This window comes from Balaenoptera ricei, chromosome 13 (assembly GCF_028023285.1).
Source record: "Balaenoptera ricei isolate mBalRic1 chromosome 13, mBalRic1.hap2, whole genome shotgun sequence".
NCBI lineage: Eukaryota > Metazoa > Chordata > Mammalia > Artiodactyla > Balaenopteridae > Balaenoptera > Balaenoptera ricei.
Window position 1 is genome coordinate 45578965 of NC_082651.1, and position 23385 is coordinate 45602349.

Consider the following 23385-nt stretch of genomic DNA (forward strand, 5'->3'; position numbering starts at 1 on the left):
AACTTTAGCCCTGATCACTTCCTTGAGTTTCAGGTTCATATATCCAACCACTCCTTAACCTCTCCAGTTGTATGTTAATAGGGATCTCATCTTTGACTTTTTCCAAACATATCTATTCTTTCCCCCCTACTCACCTTTTAACATACACACTCACACTCTACTTCTCCAAATGTGCTTCTGTCCTCAGTCTTCTCCTACCTCAATCAAAAGTGTACCATCCATTCAGTAGTTCAGACAAAAGCCTTAGGAATCATATTCAATTCTTATCATATTGTCCTCAATGACTTGGCTCACCATGATCCTAATGCAAACCACCATCCTGTCTTTTCTGATCCTGTAATGGCCTTGTTTTTAATCTTATTCTGCTCGTAGCATCCAAAATGATCTGTTTTAATGTAACTCAAATAATGTTACCCTTCTGTTTCAAATCCTACCGTGCCTCTGATCACAGAGTAAAATCCAAAGTTCATTGTGGCCTATAGAGCTTTTCATGATCTAGCTGGTGTCTACCTCTCCTCCCTTAACTCATACAATGACCTATACCACTTATTCTACTATACCAAGCTTTCCCTTCAACACAGCAAACTTATTCCTGTTTCAGGGCCTATGCACTTACACCTTTCCTTTGCCTCTTTGAATGGCTGTGTCTTGTTCCTTTAGATCTCATTATGAATGTTACTTTCTAAAGTAGTCAACTCCACTCCACTCCCTCTGTCACCATCAGAATAATGGTTACCTCTGGGAAGATGAGAACAGAGAGTGCCTAGAAAGGTGAACGAGAGAACTTTGGGGGTGATGAGCTTCTGTCACCATGTTTGTGCATTTGTCAAAACTCATTGAAGATTTGTGTATTTCATTGTATGTAAATTTAATTTCAAAAGAAAAATGTAAACAAATATAAAACTCTAGTTAAAGCCATAAATGATGAAGTCTATAGGAGAAAATGTACTGATATCTGCACATCCTTTAGAAATATTTCAAAATTCAATGTACATTGATAAGTGGAAACAATGTATAGGTGAAAAAATATGTGATAAAGCAAGTATAGTACAGTGTTAATGGTAAAATCTAGACGGTGCGTATATAGATGTTAAATCTAAAATTCACCTCTGCTATATGCTTGAAAATGTTATAATTAAACCTTGCAAAATTATTTTCTTAAAAAATTTAAAGATAAATCAACTAAAAATGATTGGATCTGATAAGATAGTTCAAAATGTGGCTGGATAAAACATAAATAAACAAACAAAAGCTTTCCTTTATAAAAACTAAATGGAAAATTAAGACTATTCCCAATAGTAACAAAAGCTATAATATACATAGGAATACATTTGACAGTGTGTGAGAACAATATGAAGAAAATTATAATACTTTATTGAACTGTATAAAACCTGACCTGGGGGCTTCAATGGTGGCGCAGTGGTTGAGAATCTGCCTGCCAATGCAGGGGACACGGGTTCGAGCCCTGGTCTGGGAAGATCCCACATGCCGCGGAGCAACTGGGCCCGTGAGCCACAACTACTGAGCCTGCGCGACTGGAGCCTGTGCTCCACAGCAAGAGGGGCTGCGATAGTGAGAGGCCCGTGCACCGCGATGAAGAGTGGCCTCCGCTTGCCACAGCTAGAGAAAGCCCTCGCACAGAAGCGAAGACCCAACACAGCCAATAAATAAATAAATAATAAAAGTGTTTAAAAAAACAAAAAAGAAAACCTGACCTGACATCTCATACATCTCATTGTAAAATGAGAGATATTTATGATAGAATATAAATGTTACCCAGACTACTATAAATTCAATGCAATTTCAATGAAAACATCTAGTGGAAACACTCATTAATATGAAAAATTGATTCCTAAATATATTTGAAAAGCAAATGGGTAGGAATAGTCAAAATTTGGAATAAAAATTAAAATGAGAGGGAGAACACTTTTGGATGTTAAAGTAAATCATAACATTTTAGTAATTAAAACAATGTTGATTAAACAAATAGATCAATAGGACAAAATAGGCAGCCCAGACTCTTATAAATATGACAATTTAATATGTCATAAAGATGTCATTTAAATCAGGAGGCATAGGATTTAATAAAAAAGTGTTGGCACAATTACATATATACGGAATATGATAAGGTTTAATCTCTAAAATACATTCTGGATGGATTAAATTTCTAATAAACATAGTACAAAATAATAAACTTACTAGAAAAAAGGAGAATATTTTCTATTATTGTGGTAGATTATGTCTTTCTTAAGAAAAAATGGATGATCATAAGCCATAAAAAATAAAACTGACAAGTTTGACCATGTACAAAGTAAAAATCTCTCTAAGTAAATAGACATTATAAACAAAGAAAAAAACAAAGCACAGAGTGAGAAATTTATCTGTGACATAGATATGTAACATAAATAGGGTATAAATAGATGAAGCAAAGGAATAGAGCTATTTATTTCATACGTAGCCAAGATTTGGAGAAGGAATGGTAAGGCAGCTGAGTAATGAGATGTGAGGATGGCCAAACCTTCCTAGCTAGTATGCTTGGACCCTGGAAAGAGGGCCTTACCCTGAGCTCCTCACTTAAGAAGGACCAGCATATCACAAACACACACATATCAAATATGTTGAGGGACTAATGGGCATTCTGCTGCTCAGGATCTGATGTCCAGTACTGGCCCAGCATGACCCTAAACTTCCACTTTTGCAACTACCATTGCTGAAGCCCCGGGGCGGGGAACACTTCTCCACATCTATTCCTATGTCTTCAAAACAAAAAGCAGCTTGCATCTGAATGCCAGGAAAGTTTGTGGGCAATACTGTTGCTGACCTCAGAGGAGATACTGCATCAGGTGCAGGACTATTTGAGCAACTAAAGCATTTAGTGAAGAGAAGATAAGTTAATTAATTTGTCAAATCCTTCTTCTAAGACAGGATGAATGGCATATATTCTCACATAACAATGTATCATTTTCAAGCATCCATTTTCTTATTTTTCTTCATTTTCCAATTTCCAATTCTTTCAACTTAACAGTTTTAGAAAAAGAGTGCAGCATTTGGAAACTTTTGCACGTGATGGCTGAAAGAACACTTTTCAGCATTAAATAATTCACAATTTTCTTAAATATGTGTATGTGTGTGTATGTTCCTACATGTACCACGCATGAGATATAATACCAATTCCTTTTATTAGTGTGTAAATCTAGGTAATGTCTTAAAAAGTGATGAAAATTGCAATATGTGTTAATAATCTGTGTGAAGAAGCTAAGATAATTAATAATAACTTTTGATAATAATAATTTATCATAAGCAATCCATTTAAATGTTCAAACATGATATACAAAATTCTTATTTTATTTATAAATCTAAGTGTTGATACAAGAATTTTATTGGCAACTTAAGATGCTATTGCCACAGGAGAGCAAAATTTCCAAAACTGAAATGAATAAAACACTGAAATTAATAAACTGAAATCAACTGAAATCAATAAAGCTACAATGAATCACAAAAGGTTGTCAAATTTTGCATTAGTACATAACTTATGCAATGATTATAGGGACATAATCAGTGATTTTGCTGAAATGAAGGTAAAAAACATATTTTATGAAAAATATATAATAATTAATGAATTATGTCTTAGTATCATTGCTCATCCAATATCACTGTTGCATCAATAGAAGAGCTAGACATTAAACAATAATTGAATACACTAGTCTTTTCTATTTTGCCAACTTTCAATGATATAAAAACTTTAGATTTACGTCTTTCTGTTTTGTGTCATAAATGAATATAGTCAAAGATGGAGAGGTTTAGAAGAAATATATCTTTTTTAACAGTCTGCTAACTTGATTCAGATCCTTTAACTATTTAGTCATAACGTATATGGCTCTCCACTTGTAATCCTTCCCAGGCCCTGCAGATTTTAGGTGTGGACCTTTTGCTAGTTTCTTCACAGTTGAAGCCCTCCATCCAGCCTTCTTCCTTTCCTCTGCCACTGTACATTGCACACAACCAACTGAATCATTAATCTACTAATGCTACAACCACTGGGCTGGATGATTTACAGTTCTATCTCCTATTACCATATTAACTGCTGCAATGTGTAGGCATGGCAAGATCGTGACATCAGGCAGATTAAGTCCTTTGAGAAACTAACTGAGGCTTCTTTTCTGGACTACAGATTTATTGCGGGAGAAGTTGAGCTCTTTTCCCCTTAGCTTCCCCAGAAAGACAAACAGGAATTTGTATTCTTGTTATCTGGGATTTTTCCCAAGGAAAAGTTAATAGGCTATTGTTTTTAAGGTCTAATATCACTTGGAAAAACTATTTTCTAAACGTGGCCCTGTTGCCCGTATTCTTCTGCAATGTGATTGTTTTAACTACTGAATCTGGTGGAAGTGACACCGTGCCATTTCCACACAAGAGACCTTAACTGGCCTGGCAGCCATTTCACTGGTTGGTCTCCTGTCTCTTGGAATACTCAGTCTTAGAACAAAGCCCCCATGCTGTGAGAAGCCCAAACCACGTGGAGAAGCCACGTGTTGGCAGTCTGGTTGACAGGCCCAACTGAACTCCCAGCTGACAGCCAGTATCAACTGCCAGCCATGGGGGTGAGTCATCTTGGACATATAGTTCAGCCCAGCTGAGCCCTCTGTGATAACAGCTTTGTCATCTTTTGAGGGCAACCACATGAAAGACACCAAGCAGGAACTTCTCATGGGCCTCGTCAACCCACAGAACCATGAAAGAAATGAACACATTGCTTTTTTAAGTTTTGGAGTGGTTTAAACCATGCCAGTAGATCATCGTTTCATGAGGTTTTAACTGAGGATTGGAGGTAACCTGCAAGATGGGTTAATATTGAGTTCAATGGAAGGGAAGACTTGAGCCTGTTTCAATGGAACAATTCTGAGGGCAAACCATTGGAAGCGATATGTACACAGGAGGCCAAACTACGTTAGTCTTAGGAAGGTAATGAGATTTTTATCAGCACAATGATGGGAAGAGAAAGCTTAGGTGGGTGATGGCTGGAAACAGGTGTGGCTCAAGAGCTGACCAGGAGCACCTCAGTTGCAGAATGAGTTTTTTGTTTCACTTGCTGAAGGCAGAGCCTGGGATAGTTGGGTCTGGCCCCCTGTTCCCTGTCTGCCCCACAATTTTGCCAAAGGCACAGCTTACCTGGAGAGAAAGGCTGAAACCCACAGTGGAAAAAAGGATGAAAAAGAATGAGTTCATCACATGGGCATGTACCTGAGGCTTGTCATTCAAGGATAACTAGACCTTGGTGAGGGGGAATGAAAGGCAGGATCCTTATCAGACTGCTGTGGTTTTTTCACTAGAATTTGGTTTAGGGAAGAAATGTGACCTCTTCAAACTAATATCAACCATGCTACCATCTCTTTCAGATACATAAATACCAAAACTAAGGGGAAAGACCTCAGGGTAGAAAAAACGCATAACATGTCATAGGGGATTATTTCCTTTTCATTTGTAAGAAGTCAGATATGATTAATATCTGCCTTAACCCAAAAGGAGTAGTGTTAAGGAAGGGCTCTCCTAATTCTCCTGATCCTACCTGAGCTAAACAACTTTTCTGATGGACACTGATAAGTCCAAAATACATTTCTCTGGAATGTGAACCATTTTTGCTCACATCTAAAAAGTGTATGAAATATGGTCTAAGAGGAAGAACAGTACATCCTTTAAGATGATGACAAGGTTAGGTTTATGTTAGGGTCTCACGCTCTTGCCTGAGGGGAAGAAAGAAAAGAGGAAGATGACATGGGAAATTTATCTGATTCCACTGAGGCCTTAACTAAAAATTCAATTCTTCAGATTTTCAATATGTGCTTACTTTTGTCCTCTGGATATTGGAGTGTGCGCAACACTAAAGGAACGTTCTTTGGTGTTTCATGAAATCTTGGTGACCTAGGATTGGTCCCAATGTCAATTCATTTGGAAGACTCGCATTGCACTTTATTGTGAAAATGTCCTCTTATTTTTATTATTCTCATGGCTATACTTTTTATGCAGTAGAAAATTTAATTGTACCTTCCCCTCCCCATGTGCACACGTGCACACACACACACACACACACACGTCAACTCTGGTAGGGTTTGTGGGATATCCAAAGAATATGAAAGCAAAAATCTTTGGGAAGAAATATTCTACAGTATATGGATGTGAACAACAGTATGATACAGTAATAAAAATATTTTCAAGTGTTAACCCTCTTTTCCCCTTGTCTTTGTGCAAACGTCCTATCATTCTTGGATAGTGATTAATTCTAGTTTTGTCTAATTGACTGCAGAGCTAGGTTGCAATAGCTTAAAACCGATCTATTGAGCCAAGTCGTCAATAGGAAGAAGTCTCAGTCCTGGACTGAGCAATTTCTAGAAGAGTATTATTTATCTAAAGGTAATGAAAATTCTTAAAGATATAAGAGAGTTATTTACTTATAAGCTATTTTATAATCTATTATACCACATTCTGTAGAACCAGACTGGAACACAACTGATGGTGTTTAAATCCCAGATGTTACTAGATATATAGTCTTGGGCAAGATATTTATTGAAACTCTCTGTGTCTCGGTTTTCTCATCTGGAAACAGAGGATGAGAATGATAGTACCAACCACGGATCTCTGTTATATGGATTAAAATGATGAATATATGTTTAGCATTTGGAGCTCTGTCTGGCGTATAGCAAGTGTTATATGTTTGTTAAGTAAAAATTATACCTACCGTATAGAATTAGATAAATAAACTCTTGAGTGCTAAGAATACTGCCTGGCATATAGTAAGTTCTACATGCATTCACCAGTAGTACACAAATTAGAAAACACTTCTTCCACTAGCCACACATTGCATTGGTGGGAGAGGGAGGGGTACAAAAAAATGAATAGGATGGAAAATTGACCTTTATTTTGCACATACTATGTTCCAGGCGCCTCATTATGCAACAATATTTATATTGTCTCTGCCAGTTTTCTCTAGAACCAACTATGGTATAACTAGAGCAATTTTACCTAAGAGGAGATAAAACTCAGAAAGGTGAACCGTAAGCTGAACCATTACAGGCAGAAGCAAGGGAGGCCTAGAGAACTCAGTTTTGTGAGACACCAAAATTCAAACTTCTTCCGCTAGATTTCACTGTCCTTCAGAGTTTGGGTTTTCAGGGAGCTAACAACTTAATACAGTAGATAAATACACACAAATAATTATGGGCCTATGTGATAGTGACAAATGTCTGAGCAAAAATATAAGGAGTATAGTGAGTAGAGTGAAGGGAGGGGCGTCTAATTGGAGAAGACGGAAGGAGGACTTTAGAAAAACATGGCACTTATTCCCAACATTATTCTCACCAGTATTCCTCCAAGAACCATGCACTGACTACAGAACATGCTCAGCTCTGAGCATCAGACCCCACAAGGAGCAGGATGTAGCAGTAAATGTGGTGGGAGTAAACGCTGAACCTGGGGGGAGTGGGCAAGGTAAGGGAAAAGACGAGGAGAAAAGCTGGAGGTCATTGTGGAAAATACCACCAACAAACATCTCTGCCTTGGAATCCTTAGATATATATTTAAGTGAAGTAAGTCAGACAGAGAAAGACAAATATCGTATGATAACACTTATTTGTGCAAGCTAAAAAAAAAAGGTACAGGGCTTCCCTGGTGGCGCAGTGGTTGAGAGTCTGCCTGCCAATGCAGGGGACGCGGGTTCGAGCCCTGGTCTGGGAGGATCCCACATGCCGCGGAGCAACTAGGCCCGTGAGCCACAACTACTGAGCCTGCGCATCTGGAGCCTGTGCTCCACAACAAGAGAGGCCGTAATAGTGAGAGGCCTGTGCACCATGATGAAGAGTGGCCCCCGCTTGCCACAACTAGAGAAAGCCCTCGCACAGAAACGAAAACCCAACACAGCCAAAAATAAATACAAAAATAAATTTAAAAATGGTACAAATGAAATTATTTACAAAACAGAAATAGACTCACAGACATAGAAAGCAAACTCATGGTTACCAAAGGGGATAGCAGGGGGGCAAGGGCGAGGAGAGATAAATTAGGAGTTTGGGATAAACATATATACACTACTATATATAAAATAGGTAAACAACAAGGACCTACTGTTTAGCCCAGGGAACTATACTCAGTGTCTTGTAATAACCTATAATGAAAAAGAATCTGAAAAAGAACATATATATGTATAACTGAATCACTTTGCTGTATACTTGAAACTAACACAACATTGTAAATGAACGACGCTTCGATTTTAAAAAAGCCTTGGAGAATGGTGCTGAACACAAATTGCATGTGCTTTCTCAGACTCAACTGCCCACTTCTCTACAAAGGTGTGACTTGCCTCCCGGCCCGCCATAGTCTCCATGACTTTGCTGGGCTCCCTGAGCTGGCTGTAGTCTAGGCTGAATGCCCAGGATAGTGTGGCCTTTCACCCCTCACGCCAAGCCCCATCAGAGTTAGCTCTCCATGGGGGAAGCATTGACCAATGAGAAAAAGGAGCTGAGGGGAGTGAAGCAATTCAGTTCCCTTTCATATTGTCCTTCCATGGGCTATTCTGAGCTGCAGTTTCTTCTGAGGGCCTGCCAGACATGCCAAGGAAACTGCTGTGTCTCATTTCAGTTCACTGGGAAGCAGATATCAACTCCACTACTCATAGCATTGCATTGCTTTGCCTCTGCCCTTGCCTTGTTTCTCTCTTTCCTCTCCTCCACTGTGAGCTTCTGCCTCTCAGATATAAAGGGCAAGCACTTTAATATTTGCCTCAGGCTCTGCTTTCTGGAGGAAGGGAAGAGCAATGTGTTTTCCTAGATATCTGTATACTCTTGTATCTTTCATTCTCCAGTACTTCTTAGCACACCCTCTGAAAATCCTGAAACGTTTTGTAAAGATTGTTTATTAAAATTCAACACTTTGGACCAAGCCGCAGAGTCATCTGGAGTGTTTATGCACCCCTTGATTCAAAACACTGGTTAAAGATACAGAGTTCACAACTGAAAATGCTAATACCATTCTTGAGACGGACCATAGTTAACCCTCTGTTATTCATTTTGTTAGTGCTTTTTGCAGTTACTTTTTGGGGAATATAAACAGATTCACAGATTTATTCACTCATTCACCAATAATTTGTTAAATTCTTAGCATGCACGAGAACTACCCTAAGTATTGAGATAGAGGTGTGTGTGTTTAAGTGTGTGTGTGCACACACATGCATGCACATGCTTACTCATGTACCAATCCTAGGGGATTTATAATCAGACAAAAACTAAAAAGAAAACATCAGTTCAAAATCTACATATAGACCATGTAAAATCAAATTGTTCACAACCTTAGCTTTTATATTTGCTTAAAAGTGGCAAAAGCAGGTACCAGTGATACTGCAGTTGTAGTTCTACCATTACAACACCAACCACGTCAACTAAAAAGGGAAAAACATTCGATCACTTAAATGGTAGTTAAAGCACGTGACAGTAAGTTATGTGTTTAATTTCTAGCCTTCGTATTGGCTGATGAGTTTGAACTTGTGCAGGGTCTTTTGTCTATACACATATATTTAGAATATTTTTCTCTTTCCCCTCTTTAACTCAGTCCCCTTGCCTTGCCTCTCTTGATCATCACTGAGTCTTTTCTGAAACTAATAAAATCAGATTCTTTGCTTTATCTTTTGTTTGTATTGCTAGCTCCCAGGCTTTGTGTAGCCCGGGATACTCTGATATTGCCACAGATCAGGTTATTATTACATTTACAGTGATTTTGCTAGAGGAGGAAAATACCTTTGATTCTAGAGGAGGAATGGGAATGAAAAAGACTAGCTCTGTTTCTTTTTGGGTAAGATGTGGGTTTCAAATCCACAGGAAGGCAAAATCATGAAGGCAGTCTCCCAAAAAAAATTATCTTGTCCATTTCAGATTGCACTTTTCTTTCCCTCTGTGAGTCTCCCTCAGCCTTCATGGAAAGGCTTGGGCCTAATGAGAGGCAAAAGTAGCATTAAAACATGTCAATCATCCAAGTAAAACAATAAAATACGAAATGGAACTACTTGAGGTTACGTACCACTGTCCACACAGCGCTGCTCAGAGTATGTCTGGGAACTATTCCTTAACAGGTGTGGTTAGTTAAGGAACTTGGGTCAGAAAACAAATCAACTATGTCACCAAGCATGCTGTTTGGTTTAGTTGACCTTTTTTCATGGTAAGACTTTCTGGAAGTGAGTAGCGTTCTGATTTATATTCGGACACAAGCATCTTATTTCATCAAATATGGTGGCTTACCAGGTAGCACCAACTTAGCACACTAGTCAAGATTGTCTTTTTTACACTGCAGTAACCATCAACCCTCATATCTCGATGGCTTAACCTAACCCAACTGCAATTTCTCAATCATGCTACCATCCCAAGCAGGTTGACGGGGCTCAGCCCCAAACAGACTAGTAGGGACGGGCTATTGGAGACTCTACTATCTTGTAGCTGAACTTTCTGAAATATATGGTCTCTTCATTTACCATGACAGGAGAGACAACAGAAAATCTGTAAGGTCTTGACTACAGATGTGACACATGCAACTTCCATTTCCATTTCTTTGGCAAGAACTAACTATAAGGTCCTACGTAAGATCAAAGAGGATGGAAAATGGAATTGTGGGCACAAACAGGATGGCTGGTGAACAATAGGATCCCTGCCATGTCCTCCATCCCAAATCATAGAAGGCTGGAATTATAAATTCACGAGCCATAGCTTTCACTTCATACATTTGAATGTGGCCCTAAACAGGATTAGAGAGGTGTCTAGGTTACAGCAATTTCTAATTCGTTTCCTTCTTTTCAATCTCAAACTAGTAGTGTGGCGTTCTCCATCCTTAAAAGCATTGTTGTAAATGGAAAAACTCACTATTGTGTTAAAATTTGAACTAACACAATCATGTCCATTGATGTAACTGCATTCCCAAAGAGGAAAAATCCTCCTCGACCTCGTCTCTTGCTCAAGATCTTTCTGGACCTCAGCTAGCTCAAGGAAACCACTCGAGCCTCAGGAGGGCTGCTCCATTTTCAGTGGACTCCTCTCCTCTAATATAGTGTTGATAGGCTGAGTACCACTGGGCAAACCACCTGACACCTCGGCCTTGTGCAGAATTTGCATTTCTAAAGATCACTCTGTAAGCTATGGTCCATTCGCCTTGGCAAATACTGTTTAAATATAGCATCCATAAATAAATGTTAAATAATTCATGAACATAATTTTGTAAATCCTGCTAGGCCACACCTCTCTGGGGGCATATTTATGAACGTGCGTCAGCCTGGAATCAATGTGTCTGCCAAGCTCCTTGCCTCTGAGGCAGAATTCCCACATCTAGCCCAAAATGCTGCAAACAGCTCCGATTCCCGTTCACTCGTCATCCATCATACTGTCACTTTAATTCAGATGCTGCTACTTGTTTTAATAACATACATCTTACACAAAGAATATTGCTAACACGAGAATCTTGGGGTAGATTTTTACAACCTCATAAAATGATATTAACCCTCTGTTCCCTGGCGTTCTTTCCACGCAGCACAGACCTCTGGACACTTCCCTGCCTCCTCTACTCCCTTCAATCTTCCTGATGCTTATCAATAACCTCCGTTCATGGCGGCTATATAGCACCAGGACCTGTCATCAATCACTGCAGTAAAAATATTATTCCTCCAGCATTGCCCTGAAGAATTATGGAAAGAATAAAAGTGTTATTGCAGGAATTATTTAGCAAACAATAGATGGATAAAATGTATTACGGTAAGTGTTAAATTATATCACCTCATTATGAAGAGCTGACATCAGTTAGCAGGAAAGTGGCTCGCTGCCTTGGCTAAGTAGTTCAGGAGAACAATGGGGGTGACCACAAAAGATTTCAAAAGGCAACACCAGGCTATGAAGACTAGTATATATACTACTGAAGAGAAATTTGTTTGGGGGAATGATTTGGAGTAAAAACCTCTTCTTGGACTGTTTTCAATATTAAGCTGAAATTTACAGAACAGCAATGGGGGTTTATATTCAGTCGTTGAATATAGGTTGCTATTCTAGGAAAGAGATTCTTTACAAAAAAAGAAAATGGATGTGTGGTCTAACCACTTCCCAGCCATGCACCCCGTCCTGTAGCTCCTACACAGTCGTCTAAGCAAAGGTGAGGGAGTCGTTTTCATTGGTGAAGGAAATCTACATCTTGCCACACTTATGTTTCTGTCAGTTCTAGAAAAGTGTACCATACCAATATCTGTAGCCTTTGCCAGTGCTGGAAAATAATGTTCCTGAAATGTCAGATGAAGCCAATTACTAAAATCAGGCTTGCATTTTAAATACTATTAAGGATACCTAAACAAGGTTGGAAACCATGTTTGTTTTTTTTTTTAAACCAAGTAGTTTTTTATCAGTTAATGTAGATTTTTTTTTCTTTTTCTTTTTCTTTTTTTTTTAGGCATAATGTTACACTGGGCTCCTGGGATTCATTTGATCAACATGATTAAATTATTTCCTTACTCAGCTAGAAGGAAATTACTAGTTACCAGACATTATGTGTCTGTTAATTATGTGCAATAAGGCTTTCTCCTATCACACCAGCTCCTGCATTCATGTTCTGTGCATTTTAAAGGCATTATCATTAAAAAAATTTAAATATTGAAAAGGGACAGCTATAATTTTGTTTCATCTATTTAATAAATAAGTAATCTGTGAGATCAGTGGTACAAAGTGTCTCTTTGCTCTTTGTGTCAGCATAGACATTCTTAAGAAGAACATACTGAAAGATCCTTTTGATTTCTATATTCATAAAAGAATATTTCCCTGTCAGCTTTCTAGGGCAATGGCCAGGTCCCCTATCACTGAATAGAATGAATATGAGCATTGCCCCAAAAGAAATCTACGATCTCGTGGCCCTTCAATGCAGAATCTGCTCACCTGGGGTGGGTGAGGGCTCCAAATTTACCTTCCCTCTTACAGCTCAATCTACAATCAAAGGTTTCAAAAGATTTTTCTTTTTTTCAAAAGAAGAGACAACATATGGTAGCTGAGAGGTCTTATTTTGCCTCCTAATGAAATGATGTGCTTCTGTTTCATATTAAAGTGTTAATCGCTCTGAAATTGGGTCTCGCAAAAAAGAATAGTGCTTTTAAAATGCTTAATATGATTCATTTTCCGCAGTCAAAACCAGATGACTTTTATTTTTGTATCAAAAAGAGAAAATGGAAAGCCAGCTCTTCGTCCCCTGATGCCCCCCACTTCCCCCGTCTGCCCAGGCTCCGGACCCAGATCCAATAACCGGTTTATAGAACAGAAAGCTCTTTAGAGTCGGGACTTGCGCCGAAGCCTAGGAGGTTTTGTTTGAGTTTGAGAATCTTCATAGGTTTATGAAATCTCAACAAATATTTCAAAGAAGGAAGTTTCACATTTGAAGTAGGTGATCCTATTAGGCGCTGAGAGACGGCGCCTTTGTTGTGGGCGCAGGCATCATTTTATGTGAGATAGAGCCGTGTCCCACTAATATGCCAAGACATCACTTTCATGCCAGAAACAGATAGGGCTGAACTTGTTTCATGCACTTTGGCTTTCATTGTTAATAATGAATGACGAAAGTTCAGAGGAGAGGAGCTAAGTGGATACTCGGCTTTAAAAGAATGAATTTTAACTAGCAACATGCCAAACTAGTCAAAAACCACTTAGATGGGTAGGAAAGACAGCACAAAGAAAGAACTCATCCTGGAGGTCTATCCACAGCCATTAATTCCCGTGGAGCCCACAGGGAGACTGGTGAGTCTCCTTCCAGAAGATTCCAGCGGCTTCGGGAGTCACGTGACTTGTGCGCCACCAAAGCCTGAGGGTTTGCACCAGTAGGCGCAGAATAGGAAACTCTCAGACTGTTTTCGAAGGAGATGGAGATAGAAACAGGGACAAGAAAGTGAACTAATACAATTTTAAACCTCAATGAATACAAATATCGATTCAATATACTAGAGCCTCTTTTAAGTCGAACCAATACTTGAAACCCCAGAATTTTTTTTTAACAGCCTTCCTTACTGTCCTCTTCCTTCTTACCTTTTCCTTCCTTCCTTCTTCCTTCTTTCCATTCTTGTTCCTTCCCTCCTTTTTTCCTCCCTCATTCCCCTCCCCCTTGCCTCCTTTCTCTTCCTTCCTTCCTTCCTCTCTTTCTTTTCTCCTTTATTTTACCTTGTTTTGACTTTCTGGAGAAAGACCTCGATAACAAGAAAACACACTCTAAAGATCATGCATACAGTATTCATTTTTTCATTCAACCAACATTCACTGAGTGCTTGCTTCATGCTGGACCAGTAGGCACCTGGGCTAAAAAAGTGAGCAAAACAAATCCAGCCCTTTTCTCATGGAGCATAGAACCTAAGAATCTTAGAATCTACACTACTGGGTTCAATCACTTTTTTTCACCTCAGTTATCTATGTCATCTACAATCACAACTCAGGAGGTTGAGAACTGATCATGCGTTCCATCAGCTTGATCATTAAAGTTTCTAGTACATTCTTTGGACTTGACATCTAAAACAAGGAAACAGATACATTAGAAGCTGACACTTTAGAAAAGATTCTCAACGATAAGGAGTAAAAGCATATGACTTGGGAGTTTAAATGAAGATTTGAATTATCCAGAATGTCAAATTCTCTGAGCAAGGCATTTGAGGTGTGCTTATATCTATGTATAGAAGGAAAAAAAGCCCTGCACTAGTAATCAGGACAAGACAGCTCTAGCTTGTCACCACCCGTGTATTCTAAGTGACCTTGACCATGTCCTGTCTATGATCAATTGATTGATCCACCATAGTGGGTGTTTTGTTTTGTTTTGTTTTTTAATTAATTTATTTATTATTTTTATTTTTGGTTGCATTAGTTCTTTGTTGCTGCGCACAGGCTTTTCTCTAGTTGCGGCGAGCGGGGGCTACTGTTCGTTGTGGTGCGTGGGCTTCTCATTGGGTGGCTTCTCTTGTTACAGAGCATGGGCTCTAGGCGCACAGGCTTCAGTAGTTGTGGCTCATGGGTCTAGTTGCTCTGCAGCATGTGGGATCTTCCTGGGCCAGGGCTTGAACCCGTGTCTCCTGCATTGGCAGGCGGATTCTTAACCACTGCGCCACCAGGGAAGTCCCCATAGTGGGTGTTTTACCACCTGCTTTCTCTACTTCACCGGGTATAGAAATCAATACAAATACTCTACAAAGAGAATTAATTATGCTAGCATCTTCTGAGAGTCAAGAGCCCTGCAAATTTAAGTTCTGGGGCTTTAAAGTCAAATTTTAGAAAAGAGCTCCTTGATCTTTGATCCCATGCAAATTAATACATTCTTAGTTTAGGAGAGGGCCCTAATTTGGGGCACTTCCCTGAGATGCTAAAGCTGTTATTCTAGCATTCAAATCAAAGCATTCTTCTTGAGAGCAGATTTTCTGGGAGGGAAGATTCCACTTTAGTTGCCAGAATTTGCTTTTGAATATTCTCCCAGCCTCATCCAGTCCATGGTGGACCAGCCTTACAAATAGTCACACTCTCATGATTCTTAAAACTGTGATATGAAACTGACTTAATCCTTCCATCACCTTAGAAAGTTAGGCTGGTACAGATGGACTGGGAAATGATTATTAACTTGGACTTGTTGTAAGGCTATAAAATGTGGATATAACCCAGTTTGGCTTTGTTCTCCTGTTAATTGAATCAACCAGTTACCTCAGTGCCACATCTGTAGATTTGCCCTATAAGCCTTGCCAATTGTGCCTTTTACTTGTAAACCCACTCTCCTTAGCATAGTTTGATGGCTGAATGTCTTTCTACATCTGAAGTTGACCTTCCAGTTCAAGCTTCCAGAAGGCAAGACTAGGTGCACAAGAATGCTGCTTTGTGCAGAGTCATTCTGTCTGGTGCAATTGGCCTCCCAGGTTGTCCCACCTCACATATCTTTTTTTTTTTAAATTAATTAATTAATTTATTTATTTATGGCTGTGTTGGATCTTCGTTTCTGTGCCAGGGGTTTCTCTAGTTGTGGCGAGAGGGGGCCACCCTTTCATCGCAGTGCACGGGCCTCTCACTGTCTTGGCCTCTCTTGTTGCGGAGCATAGGCTCCAGACGCGCAGGCTCAGTAGTTGTGGCTCACGGGCCCAGTTGCTCCGCAGCATGTGGGATCTTCCCAGACCAGGGCTCGAACCCGTGTCCTCTGCATTGGCAGGCAGATTCTCAACCACTGTGCCACCAGGGAAGCCCTACCTCACATATCTTAACCAATCCCTAGAGAGTCTTTTTCCCTGGCTCGTGTATTTTCTGTCCTGTTTGGAATTTGGGATCTCGTGGTTCTCCCTCTCCTCTAGAGATTTATCTTGGACATTTAATTGGAAAGTCCCTTTGTTTCCCTTGTTTGGCACTTAATCAGATCTCTGTTCCCTTTGGACCATTTCTCCCAGTTTGGAACCTAATTATAGCCCTTGAATCTTTGTTTTACAATCTTGAAATAACAACCCTTCCCTTTAAAGAACACTACTGGTAATCTTTTTTCTGTCCCTCTGCTTTTTGGTATCTAGGAAATTCCCTCAAGTTAACCCAGCCCTTAGTTGAAGATTCTGTTTATTGATTTTTAAGAAACTAAGAAGCTCCCAGGTGAGTGAGGGGGAGGGGAAGAGACAACCTCATGCACTCCTGGTGGGAGTATATACATATTGCACAAACTTCCATGTGGGCAATATGCATTAAACCTGAAGACCACACAGGCCCTTTGCCCAAGTGATTTCATCTCTAGCATTATCCAAAGGAAATGTTTCTTCAGTTTTCAGAGATGTATAACCTATACAAAATAACATTTGTTTATAATAACAAAAATGTGAAATTTAGCTGTTTATCAGTAGATTAGTAAAATAAAGTATTCTATATTAATGTGACAGAATAGTAGGCAGCAATAATTATATGTACATAGATGAGTAGTTACTGACATTGAAATATATTGAATATATTAAATAAAAGATTGCAAAACACTTCTCTGTGTTCATTTATTCAGTTTAGTATCTATCTAGTTATTGACATGATATCTACCTATCTTTTTATCTATTTTGTTAGAGCAAATAATGGTTACTTATAGATGATCGAAGTATTTTATTTTCTTTTGTGTGCGTAAGATATACTTTCTGATTTTCTAAAATGAGTAGGCATTGCTTTTGTAAGTTTTAAAAGAAACAACAAAGGTTAAAGGAAAATGAGAAGACCCCTGGCTAGTGCAGGTCTCATGGGCATAGTGGGTAATCACACCAAATCTTGACTCACTCAGCAATGACAGTGTGTCTCACCCAGTTCCCATGATTATCCTTTCAGGCACCAGGTACTCTATACACAATGTATACCTTTTGATCAGTGTCTTATATGGAGGAGGTACTCCATTAATGGTTACTGAATTAAAATAAATGAAACTATTTCTCTAGTGCACTTGGTACCTCTGTGCCATAGAAGTTCTAAGAATAAAGAATGCATCATTAAATGAATGTTATAGCTTAGGTCATTAACACATACAGTAGATTGAATTATGGTTCCCAGTTCTCCACCACTCCCACATCTGCACTGCCTGCCGTATGAATGCACAGTTCCTCTTCTAGAGACAGAGTGCACGTCTCTACCCATTTGACCATATGTCTTTCCTATGGGATATTAGCAAACATCATTTACAATCATCTACAGCATAAGAGCTGAGGCTTGAAATGTTCTTGCATAGTTCAGTTTTCTCTCTTGAGCTTCTGTCACCACCATGAGAAAATAATGTCTTGGCTAGTTTACTAGTCCAAGAAAGATGCAAAACACATGGAGAAGATTTGAACCCAACCTATGATTTGGAGCCAGGTCCAGCTGAGCGCAAGCTAGATCAGTCAAAAAACCACCTCCACCCTCTTGCCAGACCAACAGCAGATGCATGAATGGGAATAAATTATTGTTGTTTTAATCTACTGAGTTTGGGGATGGTTTGTTACACAGAATCAGTATGGAATTAGCTGACCAATACAGTACACTTATTAGATGTTAAATTATATTATAGTAACAGTTAGGCTTGAGGTATTAATGGAACTTGATACAAAGTGCACAATTCCAAGTATAGCAATGATCTCATCATTAGCTTGCAAGGGAAGTCAACAGTGATTATACATTTTGGGAAAATTGACAAGTCTAAAATTTAAGAGCAAAAAGGAAATGAGGAGCCTTCTGGAAGTCAATTTAGGCAAAGTGGCCCCCTCCCTCCCATTAAGTTTTAATCCTCAGAGGCCAAGATCAATTCTAAAATAGAGTATGGTGTTTAAACATGCTCACCGTTTAGTCCTACAGACTCATGTTTGGGTCACTGAGAAAGAATGTAGAAGCCATAGCAGTGCCTGGTGACAGATTGAGTGGAACACAGGGGAAGGTAATGACCTGTAATAACTCACCATGTTTATGTGGGAGCATATATGAGACACCCTCTAAGGTTTCCCCAAATTTTGAGACAGAGAACACTGCAGAAGATGTGCTTTCATACAAATGGTGGCAAGACCTGGGATGAAACGTGGTTTATTATTGTTTTACATGACTCTATTTAAGATGATTCCATTTGTTCTCATGGCTGAGTGAGGCATCAGGAAACACAAGTTATATGGGTATTGTTTCACACCAACAAGTGGAGACAAGACCTAAACATGTTGCTGCCATACAGGGTGTTCCACTTGAGTTTATAGCCAGTTCCAAACACCCAAACAGGCATTCAGGAAGTTTGAGTCAGTGAAATTCTCTTTTAATGATTTTTCAACCTTGCAATGAAAATTTCTGTTCACAGGATCATAGTGACTCAAAAAATGAGAAGTAGCATAGGGTAGCCAGAGAGAGAAATCAAAGTATCACTAAAGGTGTTCCGCATCTGAGAAACATCAAACTAAACATGGAAGAAAATAGCTGTCACTTTAGTCCATAAATTAAAAACAGATCTGCTCTTCTCTATTTTGAAACACTTCTTATAAAATAGTAGCAGTAGTCTGATTTAACATGCTCTCGTGGTTTCTATTGAACTCCTACTTTCAGAAAAGCAAAATTCTGTTTGCTTTTCGTATGATTTGAATGGGTCATAAGTATGTGGACACCACAAATTAAAATGCTACTTAAATTTTGACCAGTTGTTTTAATATACCTCAAACAATGTGCCTTCATTCTTTTATAGTCTTTTTGACCTACCCTGTCTGCGTCTTAATCATTTTCTTGTTGGGCCAATATTGTTTGCATAACAGTAGGTTTATAATTTATGTTTTTTATTAAAAGGTGTCTGTGGAAAAGAGATTTACCATGACTCTTCCAAAAATTATATTTTTAATCTGCTGTAGAAATTCATAGTACTTTCTACATATGAGGCAGCTTATTACAATGATCCAAACAGACCAAAGTCAATAAATAATCTTGTCTATCTATTGTTAATTCTTAGAAGAACAAACATATGTTTTTAGCATCGTTACTGTTAAATTAGCACCAGCAATCAGGCATTCTAAAGAATAAAATAAAAATGCAGAGCACTATAGTATAATTACTATTTGCATTTAAATTGTGTACTATACTTTCCTAGCACCGTGTAGTAATAGTAAAGTCTAACACTTAACCGAGTTTTTGTCTGTGTCAGTAGATAAGAGGATTTTCTCACAATAGCCCCATGATATAGATACTATTATTGTCGTATAATATTTTGTATATGAAGAAACTGAGGCTTGGAGAGAGAAAATCTCTTGCCCCAAGTTGCAGAACTACTTAGCAGAAGCAAAGGTTCATGCTTGGCAAAGATTCATGGGCTTTATCACCCATATTCTATGGTGTGCTTTTGTTATTAATCAGGTAATGTTAGGCTTACATGTTAATTTTGACATTACAGAGTTCAATTCTATGACTAGCAGAGAAAATCCCATTCCTTTGAAGGAAATAACTCTTCAGGAAATACTTTATGAGTAGACTGTGAAGGGAGAAACAAAGGATTTATCTAAAACCAAATATATCATTTGTATTTTTCACCAAAATAATGATCATGGATATGCATATTGGCACCCCAAGGATTACTCTTTCTTTTGTCATTTAACACAGAAACAACTCTAAGAGGCAAGTGCCATAGCTTATTGGTGTTTAAATTTCCAGAATAAGAAGTGCTTGATTGATATGAAAAATACATGGAATGAGGAGAGATACAAACCGCAGGTCACATGTCACAAAGCCTGAAATGCACATATTCATTCATTCATTCTATGGATATTCATTGAGCACCTCCAATGTGCATTGTTCCTGATATGAAGATACAGCAACAACAAGTCAGACAAAACTCTGCCCTCATGGAGTTTACATTCTAATTGGGAGACAGAAAAACAAAGAAATGTTCAATTTCTTATTGTACTAAATACTATGATGAAAAATAATGGAGGTGAAGAGATAGTGACAAAGGCAAGAAGATTGTAGCTCTACTAGGTGAAAAAGTCTGTGATGTTAAACCCCCTGTTAGTTTACAGGTGCAAGCAGAGCCGTGTAGTGTCTATCTCGGTATTACCCTTATCCAAGGTGGTGTAGGTGTTTTAGTTGATTGACAAATCACATTATTAATTGATTTCTCCCTGTGAATGAGTATGTATAACTACTAATAGAATTCACAAGTCTTACTCACACCAAGCTTACTAACAAATTGGAAGAAATAAGATACACATATACTAAAGTAAAAGGAGGAGGAAAGAGCGTGTTTATTGCACCCATCTTGAAAATGGTGTTCAATACTGGTAGGCAAGGCAGGCTTCCTGGAGAAGGAGAAACTTTTAAATTTGGACTTTAAAAATTGGTAGCATTTGATTAGGCAGAGATGTGTTATCTCCTCTAGAAGACTCTGGGCCTCCTGAGAACAGAGTCTACTATGTCTGACTTCTTACTACCCTCTGTTCATATCTATATTGCAGCAATTATCTTCTGGAACAGAGTCTACTATGTCTGACTTCTTACTACCCTCTGTTCATATCTATATTGCAGCAATTATCTTCTGGTGAACTGTAAGCATTTTCAGAGCTCTTAGAGCAGGCAGAGATATAAGAAATGTGATGAGACAGAGTCTTAGACTAAGGGCAAAATGTGACGTTTATGTTCCTTCTGGCCACGGGATCTTGGGACATGGCACCCAACCTCTCTGAGCCTCAGTTTTTTCATTTGAAGAAATGGCACAACAGTTATTGCTCTGCCTCCTACTAAGGACTATCATGGGATTTAAAGAAGAAAAAGTGGAGATATAGAAACGTTCTTAGTAACCAGAAAATGTTATACATCACTGGGGGCTAATAGACGCTCTTCCCTAACAATAAGCAACACAAAATAGACATGCCTTACAGGAGATTTAGAAGTCACATCATCCAATTCCTAAATTCTGCAGAGTAGGGAATCTCAAACTCAGGGAGGTTAAGGGACATTTATGAGATGACATTACTAGTTAGTGGAAGAAACTCCTTCCCAAGTTTCCAGACTGCCAGGTCATTCCCTACCATACTCTATCGGTCGGGCCATAGTACTGCACCAGCACTAAAGGAAAACTCTGCATTGAAGGAATGAAACCTGCAGAAATGCCTACTAGTTTAACTGCAGACATACAATTAGTTTTGTGATCCCAGCTGAAGCCCAGTATCCTGTTTGCTCCAAAGATAGTATTTTAGCCAGTACCTGCAAGGTGTCACTACCTCCCAACCCAAGCACTTTCCATGTGGCAAGACAGTAAGACTTATAGCAGACTAAACTGAGAGAGTGTTACCTACTTAAACTGTTTTTCTGACTTAATAAGAATTTTTCATCTACAGCAAGCCATTTTAAAATATTGTCTATACACAAACAGTCACTCTGAATAATAGGTCTGCACACAGTAAATGTCACCTCTCTAAATCACACGAGACCTCGGCGGCAGCACAGCGGAGGAGGTTCCATAACAGTTTAAACTTCTGCCTCGCATTTATTATGGATGTGTTTATAAATCTCAGAGGGCACTCTTCCTCCTCCTGGGAAATCCAAAAAACCGTGCCCTGGTTTGTCAGGGTGACTTGTCCAGGATGTTGAGGTCTTGGCCATCCTTCTTACATCCAGATCCCATTTGGTTCCAAAGTGGGTCAGCGAAGGTTGTTGTCAAAGATGCCATTTTCTCATCTTTAATGATGAAACCTCCGTTCCAGAAAAAGTATAGGGAACTTTGAAGACTGGGGTTTAGAGAATGGATATAGGAGCTTTCTGTCTTTCTTTTTTTTTTCTTTACCTTGAATAAGTGATCTTCTCTACAAAAGTGCTTTGGGTTTCTCACATGAGGGAAGTAAAAGACAGCTTACACAGCAGTGGCATTGAAAAACTCCTTAGCTGCTCCCATTCGTCTTGGTTAGTATGAATACTTTAGCATTAAGTGGAGAAAAGGAGAATCCATCAATAGTTAATAACTGACCTTAAGATGGAGATTCAAAGTTCACCACAATTACACCCAAGTGTCAGAGAACACACATGGGACATTATCAATATATTTGACCACAAGAGCCTGGGATGGCAAATTTAAATACCACCAGAGAAAGAACTGAGCATTATTTTTAATGAGAAAAAATTGTTACCGTATCCAGCAGCCCGTACTAAGATACTCAAAACCAAAATTCTCAGTTAGGAATGACTGTGGAAAGGTAAGCACAATCTAAAAGAGCAAATACGAGTCAGGCTGAAATTCTATCATGTGGTGAAGATTGTAAACAAAATGTTTTCTAGATCCAAAGGGAGACAATATTTTAAAGATGGAAATGAGATCAGGCAAAAGGTAAAAGAAAATATGTTTGTGCAAAGATTCTCCACATGGACTGTCATCAAAGAAATGCAACTTAAAACCACAAAGTTTCATCTCTGCACTAGAATGGCTAAAATGCAAAAGACTGACACACCGAACACAGGACCACTGGAATTCTCTTATACCCTGCTAGTGGGAGTATGAAATGGTACAACAACTGCAGAAAGCTATTTGTCAGTTTCTTAGTTAAACACAAACATACCTTATGACCCAGCTATTTCATTTCTAGGTGTTTACCTTGAAGAAACTAAAAATATAGGCTCATAGAAAGATTTTTACAAGAATGTTCTTAGAAGCTTTATTCATAATGGCAAGATTTTGGAAACAACCCAAATTTCCATCAAAAGGAGGAGTGATAAATATTATGTCAAATTCATAGAATGGAATACTACTCGCCAATACAAAGGAATGAATCAGATGTTCTTACAAGTACACGGATGAATCTTATTAACGTTATGTTAAACAAAATAAGCTGGACACAAAAGAGTGTGTATTGTATGATTCTATTTATACGAAATGCAAGATCAAGCAAAACTAGTC